This window comes from Heterodontus francisci, chromosome 16 (genome assembly GCF_036365525.1).
Source record: "Heterodontus francisci isolate sHetFra1 chromosome 16, sHetFra1.hap1, whole genome shotgun sequence".
Lineage (NCBI taxonomy): Eukaryota > Metazoa > Chordata > Chondrichthyes > Heterodontiformes > Heterodontidae > Heterodontus > Heterodontus francisci.
In genome coordinates, this window is record NC_090386.1 from 45,171,697 (window position 1) to 45,182,053 (window position 10,357).

General features: G+C 40.3%; 1 long non-coding RNA gene across 1 annotated transcript; it reads right to left on the reverse strand.

The window, feature by feature from the left end:
* Positions 1–2,249: 2,249 nt before the first annotated feature.
* LOC137378457 (uncharacterized) lies at positions 2,250–9,880 on the reverse strand. The gene is made up of 3 exons (XR_010976610.1): positions 9,699–9,880; positions 7,798–8,020; positions 2,250–3,859 (listed from the first exon to the last, which is right to left on the reverse strand). It is a non-coding gene; the product is annotated as an uncharacterized lncRNA (long non-coding RNA).
* Positions 9,881–10,357: the final 477 nt, after the last annotated feature.

The following is a 10,357-nucleotide window of genomic DNA, read 5'->3' on the forward strand; positions in this document are numbered from 1 at the left end:
CATCTAATCCACCATATTTGCTTTATGCAATGATTAATTCCTATGTTCAATATTACATATAGGGTTTATACGGTAGTATGGCAGGAGATTAGGTATCTAGATATTTTCTTCCTTCAGGGACTTTTAAAATCTGTCGAAAATCTTACCAATCAAATCTACGTGTTAAATTTTTGATTACCTCCAGATCAGGCATTTTGTGAATAAAAAATAACTCTCAAATAATGATGTTCATTAGCATAATTGGAATCTTTTATTCTGAATAATAGATGTGTAACTTAATAGTTAGGTATTGGTGAATTACTAATGGGTCTAAGAAGAGTTATCCTTAAATATATTAATGAGATAGCAGTCAGATCGGCATCCTGAGGATGGCTTCAGTCAAATAAAAATGGAGACTGTTGTAAAACGGGATGGTTTTACAATATTGGACAAGGTCAAGATCTCTCCCATTGGATTCAAGTCAGAATGCTACTTTAAAACTTGGATTTTCTCTAATTTTCTTGTCAATCTGATTAAACCCTTCTGTAAAAGGAGAAATTCGGCCTAGCTATAACTGGCAATGAGGTGAATATTTATTTATCGTGCATTCTTTGGATGTAATTCATTTTACAGAGAAAATATATCATACTGAGTCTGGCTAACTATTTATCAATAATTTATTAACTTTTAAAGTAATTAGTGGTGAAGGGATGAGTTGAATTCCCTCTTTTTAATTTGCATATTTTAGTCTGACATTTGAAAGTACATTTTGTCAAGTATGAAACTATGAATATGATATATGAATATACTGAATAATCTGAAATAAGGAGGTGACAATACACATACCTTGTCCACTTGTGTGTACTTTTTTATATATAGTTGAACTTAAGATACAGAATAATCGTTGAAAATTAGGTATGGCTGTTGAGTGAAATTCCTTAGTACAACCTTTAATGTGTTGTGATTTTAATTTTAGTCAGAGTTATCAATCAGTAATTACTTGAATGTAAGCTAAATTAGCATCTCTAGTGAAGCAGCAGACATAATTTCAGCACCACTCAGTAATTTCAGGAGTGGCAAAAAGTTTCTGATATTCTGAAGTGCTGTTCCCTTGCTTGTCCTTGTCTAATTCAATAGCCTCTCTAATGAGACTGCCCTGCTGCTCTGGCTTATTAGTTACTTTTAAAAACAGCAGCATGTATGCTAATGGCTGGGTGCTGTGAACAAACTCCAGATTAATGTGCCTGTTATGTATCAAGCTGTCAGAGTACATATTAATATCTGGCACTCTTTATTGCTAATTATCTGACATTTACAGAACCACTTCACCTTAGATATCACTGGAATGACTTGGACTTTTGCTCAGGAGATTTGCCATCCTAAAATTACGCTTTACACGACTATAAATTTGGAATTTCATGGTTTAGGTGACCTAAGGCTAAGTCAACTGAGATCAATTATCTGATTTAAAAAAAATATGTTTTGACTGTGCCAATGTGTACATGGAACCAGTCGAATGGTACAACAGTACTCATGGGTATTTTTCTTAATCGACTTCTTTCCAAGCTCAAGTATCTTTATCGGGTTCCAACCAAGCTGTTATCAAAAATAAAAGACCTTTGACTTTAGGTTTGCACTTAGTAAACCATTGCATTTTTTCCAGTGACGTGACTGAAAGCAACAAACTGCACATGTCTCCTCAAACCTCACAGTGGGTTGGACATTCAACTGAGCATCACTTAATTTTCAGGTGGTACTCAGGTGTAGGATTAGAGATCTGTTTATGGGAAAGAATCAAATTGTTGTGGGAGGCTGGAAGATCATGGATCAGCTTCAGTTTGCGTTTGGAGATGGTACCCATCGAATCACAGTGGGGGAGTGGAATTGGTTCATGCCATGTTAGCTTGAGCGGATGGGAGGGAACACTCCTGCTCCACTTGGACAACAAGCAGCACTGGAAAAGTTCTTGCTTTCTGCAGTTGGCAGCTCCCATCTCCCTGTAGCGGTCAGGTTTCTCAAGCCCTGGCAAACTCATCCCACAGCTGCTAAATTCAAATGGCTGCTAAAACTTGAGGTACGCAGCCTCATTTAAATACTATAATTCTTGAAGCACCTCTTGAGAGCAGATTACTCATCTGTTCCCCTACCCACCCCAGTTAAACTAGAAGTAGGAGCTTTTGCAGCGGGTTGGAGTCGGATTTCCAATGTTTAAGAAATTAACACCCCCCCCACCCCTCCCCCCAACGTCTCTCTCCCACCCATTCTGGAGGGTCAAAATTCTCCCCTTACTTCTCCGTCAATATGTGGATTATTTTCTTGTTGCTCCTGACAAACTTTGCCATCTGAATTTCTGTCTTTTGTTGAGGGACTGCCATTTCTGCCAGTCCACCTCATCCTTTGGAACATAGTGAGCTGGATTTTTCTGGAGTAGGGCATCTCACAGCATTCCCTGTTAGACTTTTCTCTACCCCGTTCTGCTCAAAATCTTTTTGCCCATTAACTTGCTGAAAGTGTGAGCTGCTAATGGCATGACATAGGCTCAAGACATCTGGGACTTCAGTGAATAATGAAATTAACAGCATAACTCCTTAGTTGTATCTGAGAGTGGGTGCACAAATCACAAAGAACACATTACAAAATAATCAAGCAATGCAACATTTCAAATGCAAAGTTTCACTTGTCACATCAATACTTATAGCCATTGACCATTTTAAATGAATAGAGAAAAGAAGAAAGAACTTCCATTTGCACATGTAAATATATGCAAGTTTTTTTTTCTTTAAGGAGACATTAATCTTCATATCGGACAATGTTTAAAAGACTGGCTTTTTGGGTTTGTAAAATGTGTGTCATAGTATATGCAATACATCAACTCAAGTAAAGTAGGAGAAACAATCACATTGTAACTTCATTTAGAATTATTTACAGCATTTGTTGAAAATTTAAAAACCATTGCATTCAAATTATTACTCGAAGAATTAATTTTGATAATTATTACTAAATATTTGAATACATATGGATATAGAAGAGTTCCCCATACATTACTGTTGCATAGTGTATCATATATCCTAATAACTGAATAACAGAATATGGGTATTATTACTATTGAACTGCAATATGATGTCCTGTATCTTCAGGTTGCACGTTCGGAACGTCTTTTCCCCTACATCACTCCACCTTTATAGTGCTCTGTAAATTTTCTAAACAATGGCAAGCAAACTAAATATTAAACTTTAAAAAATGCATGAAATGATATGATCAATTTGAAACCAAGCTCCCAGTGCAGAGTTTTGTTCAAAGGAAGTACAGATTGGAGAATTGGGCATGGAGGTCAGTGCAGCTGATTCACAAAATTCTTGATGTGCTGGTGAGTAAATCACTATTGACATTAAGGGTTGTCCGCAGCTGTGAATCCACATCCTCACCACCATGAGAGAACTCATTCATGCTTAGAGCTCTGCAAGCAACCAATAAATTTTAAATCTTTTGAGAGCATGTATGGGACGGCCAACTTTCTCAAAATATTTTAGAAAAATTGAGTTTGTAACCTGCAGAGCTGAGATAATGGACCACCCAAGCACTTTTAAAATTTAAGTTCTTTCAGAGAAGACCCTACCATGCTATGCTCCAAAGTCGGATCAGGACCTGCTTTCAGAGTTATTGTGTCATCCACAAGTTTGAGGGAGCTGCTTTGCCACAGCACTGAAGTAAAAGTATAATTACAACCTTTATCCTATTTACAAGTGTCAGTGAATGTTTGCTACTGTTTTCATTTCAGTTTTTCCAGTCTATGAATTATGATGCACTTTGCTATATGAAAGGCAGACTCATTGACACAAAAACAAGAAATGCTGGATTCACTCAGCAGGTCTGGCAGCATCTGTGGAAAGAGAAGCAGAGTTAACGTTTCGGGTCAGAAACTTCGGAACTCATTGACATCCTTGTCTGTTTTCCTCACACGCAACATTAAAAATTACCTTTTTATTTTAGCAATTTAGTGATATTCATTGCAGTTCAAGCTGTTTACCATAGGTCAGGTTTAACTGCTGTTAAAATAAGTACTAGATCCATGCCATGACATGGCATGTGAAAATAGCTGCAGTACCAGCTCAGATCACATTATCATCATAGAATCATACAGTAATGAAAGAGTCTATTCAGCTCATGGTGCTTGCACCAGTTCTCTGAACAAGCTATCAATTAGTCCCACTCTTCCACTCTTTTCCCATAACCCTACAAGTTTTTTTTTATTTACAAATCAAATTCCCTTTTGAAACTTAATATTGAATTTGCTGCAAATTAGATTTCAGATCACTGAGATATCATCATCTGTGACTTAATTCTCTCATACGTTAATTTTAATAAACATCCAGCAACATAATGGGAATAGCACTAAGTCCAACTTCTGCTGGACTGACATAAAATCTTGACCTTGGCATATAACACTGTTCTTTCATCATCATTGGGTCCAAATTCTGCAGTTCCCTTTTCAAAAATTATCATGGGTGTATCATCACCATACTATAGTTCAGCAAGGCTCACCTCTGTCTTCCAAGGGCATTTAGGAATGGGCTATTATTACATCCTTGCCAATATTGCCCATAGCTTATGAACAAGTAAAATAAAAGCAAAGATATTGTTTTCCTGGCTCATAGACTTTGCTGATGCTTCATTAATATTGGGGCGGCAGAGTGGCGCAGTGGTTAGCACCGCAGCCTCACAGCTCCAGGGACCCGGGTTCGATTCTGGGTACTGCCTGTGCGGAGTTTGCAAGTTCTCCCTGTGTCTGCGTGGGTTTCCTCCGGGTGCTCCGGTTTCCTCCCACATGCCAAAGACTTGCAGGTTGATAGGTTAATTGGCCATTATAAATTGCCCCTAGTATAGGTAGGTGGTAGGGAAATATATAGGGACAGGTGGGGATGTGGTAGGAATGTAGGATTAGTATAAATGGGTGGTTGATGGTCGGTACAGACTCGGTGGGCCGAAGGGCCTGTTTCAGTGCTGTATCTCTAAACTAAACATTATTGAAGTATATAAGATAGTAAATGGTACGGAAGAGGTAAATACAGAAAATCACTTTGAACCAAATGACAAGAGTGGGATAAAAAGGTACAATTCAAATTAGTAAGAAACACATTTAGAACTAATACTAGCAAGTTCTTCACACTTGGTGATTAATGCATTGAATGGGCTTTGCATAGAGTAGTATAGGTGATATGGTCTAATTATTGAAGAAGCAATTGGATGCAGTCACTGTCTTTTTGGCTTGATGGATAAGATGGACCAAATGGCCTTTCTCATCAATAATTATGTGAGCAAGGATCGATAAGTAGCAATTAAAGATCTGCACGATAATGTATATTACCAAATTCTCTTGATTTGCTTTGGGACAACAAAGGAGCTCAAAGATCTGCAGAGACAAAGCTGTCCTTATAGTACTAGTCATCACTGAGAGACAGCAGCTTCCAATAGGAGTCAATACAGTCAGTTATCATGCAGTGTTTTTTTGACTTCCCAAAGAAACTTTTTATGTGAAGAATTGGTATGTCTATAAATGGAGTTCAATTCATTGTAGATTCTTTGTAATGTTTCCCAACACATACGGACCTTATGTAACAGATAAAAATGATTAGTTTAGTTCAACTTCTGCACTCAGGTCAGTGCATCCAGCCTGTTGAGCTGCCTCTAGCTAGATAGGAAAAATCTTCCTCAAAGGTCAACGAGGATGAGAGTCAAACCATATCATTTTTAAAATAAATATTAAAATATTCTTCAACACCGCAAGAGGACGCCTACAGAACCAAGTTACACGCCCAATGATCAGTTTAGAAGTTAACTGGACTGGAAAAGATGAAGGAATCCCCGCCACGGCCTTTTGGAGCCCACCCCACCCCGGTGCGATCTAACAGCGCTCAGGCATTTAAGTGCCTAGCACCGGGATTTCCATCCCTTTAAAAATGGGGATCCTGCTTCCAGGAGCTGCTGGTAAATCAGAAGGCCAGCAGTTCAGTAGTATCAGCAGCGCCACTGGGAGTGGTGGCCACTGCTAGTACTGTAAGAGACCTTGGACCTAGGCCCAGCTCTGGAGCCCGGATCCAAGGTGAGTGAGGCGGGGTCGCCAGGGCTAGATCGGCAGGCCCTGGTGAGGGTTGTGGGGAGGGTAGGGGTGGATTTTTATCCCAGTGCCTCTGTAGGAGTCAGATTGCCCACGGAGGAGGCCCTCCCACTTCCACAAGACCGCAGGGATGTCATCTTGCTTTACTGGGTGACCTCCCTGCTTGACGAAGCCCCCTTGCTCCCCCCCACTCATTGCTGGTTAAATCTCTGCAGCAGCAGGAAAAGGCCCTTAAGGTAGTAGGTCTTTTAAGGGCCTTCTAGGTGGGAAGATCATCTTCGGCCGATCTAGCCCCTGACAAAATTCTGGTGCGACGGGCCCTCCACCTGCTGCCTCCCATTATGGGACCCCCACCCCCGCCTTTAAGCCTGTCTCTGGTGGCCCATAAAATTGAGACCACTGTGTTGAATAACTGCTTTTAATAACTTAATCCTAGGATTTCAATTAATTTAAGTGGAACCCAGGAAAGTGTAAAATAAAGATTAAAGAAAAGAAAGCCTTGCACTTATATAGTGCCTTTCATGATCTCAGGACATCCCATACAGTTTTACAGCCAATGAAATACTTTTGAAGTGTAGCATAGGAAACATAACAGCCAATTTGCATATAGCAAGGTCCCACAAGCAGCAGTTTGATAATGCTTTCATTTAAAGATGAAATATTAACATCAATTTTGCATATTAAAAAGTTTGCAGTTTGTACCTGTGGTTCACTAATTTTATTTAATCTCACAAGCAGGCTATTAATGCAAGCTATCCCAGAAGAGAGACCCAAGCTTTGTACAGTACAGCCTTGTGGTTGATTGGTGAAGAACCTTGCATTTAATTTAATTTTCAGCAATTCCCAGCTTTATTAATACTGCATAAGAGCAAAGGAAATAAGTGCAAGTGAGCAAAGACCACAGTTCAATGCTGCCGATGCAAGCAATAAATGAAAAAGCTGTTACTTAAGCACTTCAAAAACATTGGTGTGTACTAAATTTACATGAAATCTACTAGAAAATTTTCTTCTCTCCAATGCACACCTCCCTTCTCCACTGTTCCCTTATACCATTGTTGAAAAGGGAAATCTTTAACATGAATAAGACAGAACTGTGGAATTTTATTGCATCTAGAATTATAATGCCAAGAGACATTAAGGCCTTTTACGTCATGTAGGAGTGAAGAGAACAGGAGACAAATGACTAAAATTGACTAAAATCCGTGGTATAAATGCCTCATATTTAGAGAACTGATAGCATTGAGAAATGTGCCATTGGATCAAAGAATCTGGCTCTAGGAAAGGAATTATGGCATGTCTGAGTTTTTACAGATATAGGTGATTAGGGTCTCCATATTCTGCAATGGAGCCCACAGGAAAGGTCTGCAAAGGAAACCCGACTGAGCCCGAATGCTGGGCCTGGAAGTGCAACTCGACCCGACACAAACCCAACACATGTCGTCAGGGTCGGGTCAGGTAGCAGGCCTTTACATCAGTACATGGGTAAAGGCCTGCTACCCAACCCAACCCCGATGGGACCCGACGACAGGTGTCAGGTTCGGGTTGGGAATTTCCCATATAAGGCTATCCAACAGGGCATTGCAGTGCTCTAGCCCACAGTGACTACCACCTGACTTAAAAGTAAAGTAGGGCCACAATGCACAGAATGACAGGAGTGAAACAATAAAGTCATACGAAAGCACTGTTTATGTGATAAGTCGAACCTGATAAAGACAAGGAATTTCAGAATCAGGTTATTTTGGTAGGAATGGTAAGACACACTGGCCTAATCTCAGACGCTCCAACTACAAGTCTGCAGTTCCCATTTGCACAGGCCTCAGGCTGTGGTTCCTTCACACTCTAGCTCCATAGGTCTTACGTGATGTAGCTGGCTTCAAATATGACCCAATGACTCTGTCAGTGATATAGCATCACCTCCTCCTCAGCCTGGGGGCAAAACCACAGGAGCTCATTAGTAACAGCAAATGTTTTAGATGAATTCTGACTCTTTCACTCTTTTTTCCTCCCAATTGAATAGAAGGGAAGCTCACAAAGAATGAGCTCTTACTTACAATAAGCTATACCTTACTTCAGTAATCAATAATTATTTCAATGAAAGGTGTGAATTTTTTTTTCTGTCATACCATTTGAGTCTCACCTTCCATAACTGTCAGACATAACAAAACTGTCATTTCTCATTAACTGTTCAAGATTAATGCTCCTTGTCTTTTATGCTGTAGATCGTACGGGAAAGTTCCGCAATATGTAAATGTACAACATTTAACTTGATTATTTCATATACACATCTTTTCCCTCAATGGCCAGTCACTATTTAACAGTATCCCTTCATATTTATTTTAATCTTTAATCTTTTGTTTATGAATTCTTCCCTTGGCCGCATATCACACATATAAAAATCCATTTGTATCACTTTTCACCTGCATGTGGTGCAAATGATACAGGAATACATTACTGAAAGAACATGATGCGCTATGATTTATGGCTTTTGGACTGCAGAATAACGTCCATGAAAAGCAGTAGACTTTCCTTAAATCAGTATCTAATAGGCATCGAATTCCCCAATTACCTGCAAGACACATGTTACATATCATTTGTCTAGATTCTTCACAAAGCAACTCAAATCAGAAAGTTCCAACAAGGTATAGTTTATAAACATGACTGAATTTTATAAATGGACTAAGAAGCCTTTGTCAAGTAACATCTTTTAACAAAATACTGCAGATGCTGGAAATCAGAAATAAAAAAAATACTGGAAATACTCAGCAGATCAGGCAGCATTTGTGGAGAGAGAAACAGAGTTAATGGGCTGGATTTTATGAGCTTGCCGCCGATGTCGGTGGTGAGCTCTGGACCGCACACAAAAGAACCATCACGATTTCAAGCACGGCAGCTCATTTAAATAGCAAGGGTAGACCACTCCCCCCCACCAATCACGTGAAGGGGGCGGGCTGTCTATCCCCAGCAATGGAGTCAACTGCCTGTGCACAGGTGCTGACACCATTTTTAAAGGGCTGTCAGCCCTACTGGCGTATTTAAATATTTAAAGACAGATTGAATAAAATTAAATAAATACATTTCTTTTGCCCCTCTCCCATCCCCCCCAAAACAATCTGATTCATTAATGTCTTTGTTGTGCAGTGGGGGCTTTTGGGCCATGGGGAGGGGCCCTCTGTGGGGCACAGGATGCCCGATCAGGAGGGCCCTCCCCCCACCAGTCCGCAATAAGGTCACCAGGTTTTACTTGGCAGTGTTCTTGGGGCCTTTGCCACCCGGCCGCTGCAGGAAAAATACCAGCGATGGCAGGAGGAGGTCCTTTTAAGTGGCAGTTAATCGACCACTTAAGGGCCTTGATTGGCCTGGGATGGGCAGGCCGATTCTCACCGTCGACACCCCTCATAAAATTACAGCGGGCACTGGAAGGCATCAGAAACGGCACCCCCCACCTTCCACTCAATTTTACTGCCCCCTGCCACCAGCGCACTCATTGAGGGGGCTGTAAAATTCTGGCCATTAACTCTGTTTCTCTCTCTAAAGATAGTTCCAGACCTGCTAAATATTTCCAGCATTTTACACTATTTAACATCTTTCAATAGTTCTGCATTACCTTTAGACTTTGATCAGAAAATTCAAAGAATGGAGATCTTCAAATCCATTCACCGAATAATTCTTTCGAGCCTCAGTAGTATGGCTGGTTTCTCACTAAGTCAGTTATATCAAAGATGTCTGTGAGTATAGCTACGCTTTTGTTCTTGTCAATTTTCACAGAATCATCTCAATATATCCAGATGGTATAGAAGGCAGGTTAGTACAAATCAAAAGGTTTACTTAGAAGTTGTAAATGATTCCCTCTGCATACAATACAACACATGGTCATAGGTTAAAGGCACATATTCTCATTGCTAGCTGCCAGCTCCTCACGGGAATTCAACCTACACTTCTGTTGTTCTAGACAGTGTTTCATATCTTCATGACTACAAATAATGAAATTACAACTTAAACAGTCCTTGGACACTCATTATTCATTTTATGAAAAATTTGCCTTCATGTCTGGTGAACTGACGAACTGATTGCTAACTGAGGGCGGCACAGTGGCGCAGTGGTTAGCACCGCAGCCTTACAGCTCCAGTGACCCGGGTTCAATTCTGGGTGCTGCCTGTGTGGAGTTTGCAAATTCTCCCTGTGTCTGCGTGGGTTTTCTCTGGGTGCTCCGGTTTCCTCCCACATGCCAAGACTTGCAGGTTGATAGGTTAATTGGCTATTATA